The sequence below is a fragment of the Carya illinoinensis genome, chromosome 5 (genome assembly GCF_018687715.1).
Source record: "Carya illinoinensis cultivar Pawnee chromosome 5, C.illinoinensisPawnee_v1, whole genome shotgun sequence".
NCBI lineage: Eukaryota > Viridiplantae > Streptophyta > Magnoliopsida > Fagales > Juglandaceae > Carya > Carya illinoinensis.
Genome location: NC_056756.1, coordinates 47,061,909 through 47,063,515, shown reverse-complemented (window position 1 = coordinate 47,063,515; position 1,607 = coordinate 47,061,909). Strand labels below are relative to the sequence as shown.

The following is a 1,607-nucleotide window of genomic DNA, read 5'->3' as shown; positions in this document are numbered from 1 at the left end:
TGATCTTTAATAGAATCTGATGATTATATATGTCAAATTAATATTTTACAGGTGCATCAACAAAATTAGTGACCACTGGTAAGTTATTTATCCCTTAGCTTTTTAACTTTTTATATTAGAAAGTTTCAAACATACGTACTAATTAATCGGGAAAGACGTGAGCTCTTGACTTGGTGAATGTTTGATAAATATATATATATATATATATATATAAATATATATTTATATGCAGGCCATTTTAGGTCAAACTCTTTTATTACTACTGTTGGCTTTTGCACTTTATTGCGTCTATAGCAATGACAAAGTGGAAAAAGAATATTGGAAGAAGATTGAAAATTTATGGGACGACTACAGAAGCTACAAGCCCACGAGATACTAGTACGCTGATCTTAAAAGGATTACAAATCAGTTTACCGAGAAATTGGGCGAAGGAGCCTACAGAACAGTGTTCAGAGGAAAACTTTCTAATGAAATCCACGATGCCGTGAAGATCTTGAATAGTTCCAAGGGAAATGGAGAAGAATTCATAAATGAAGTTGGAATAATGGGTAGAATCCATCATGTCAATGTAGTTCCCTTGGTTGGATTTTGTGCTGATGGATTTAGACGAGCACTAGTTTATGAGTTATTTTCAATTTTTTTGTCAAATTATTCATTAGAAAAGTTCATGTTTTCAAAGAATTCTAAGAGAAATTTTCTTGGTTGGGAGATACTGCATGATATTTTCTTGGTGTGGCAAAAGGAATCGAATATCTTCACCAAGGATGTGATCAAAGAATCCTCCATTTTGATATCAAACCTCATAATGTTTTGCTAGACCAAAACTTTATTCCAAAAATTTCTGATTTTGGCCTTGCAAAGTTGTGTTCCAAGGATCAAAGTGCAATATCTATGACCACAGGCAGCTGGATCATGGGTTACATTGCTCTTGAAGTGTTCTCTAGAAACTTTGGGACTGTGTCTTATAAAATAGATGTTTACAGTTTTGGAATGTTGTTGCTTGAAATTGTTGGAGGGAGGAGAAGTGTTGACATGACGTCAGAAAATGCTAGCCAAGTTTACTTTCCAGAATGGATCTACAATCTCTTAGGACAAAAGGAAGAGTTGCAAGTTTTTATTGAGGATGATGGAGATATGAAAATTGTAAAAAAACTTGCAATCATGGACTTCGGTGCATCCAATGGTACCCAATGGACCGTCCTTCTATGAAATTTGTGGTTCAAACGTTGGAAGGAGAAGGAGATAAATTAATTATGCCTCCTAATCCTTTTGCCTCCCCAGACCCTACGAGAATCCATGCAAGGAAGCCTATAATGCATTAGGCCAAGAGTTAGAGGTCATCCCTGAATTAGATTAAGTTTTAGTAATTTGTTTTGAAGATATTGAAATAATCATGTTGTAGTTGAACATTATTAATTTTGATGTTGGAATGATCATGAAGGAATTCAAGGTTGCTTATTATATATGAACTTGATATGATCATATTTGTTTCGAATAAAATTTGATACTTCAGAAGGAGCTAATCGATGTTGACTAGTACTCTTATGGTAGACATGACACTGCTTTAGTGATGTCTACCAAGATTTCCATTTTGTATTGTATACGTG

The 1,607-nt window shown here is 34.2% G+C and overlaps 1 pseudogene; it reads left to right on the top strand.

The window, feature by feature from the left end:
* The first annotated feature begins 226 nt into the window (after window positions 1-226).
* On the top strand, window positions 227-1,322 carry LOC122310413 (annotated as a pseudogene).
* Window positions 1,323-1,607: the final 285 nt, after the last annotated feature.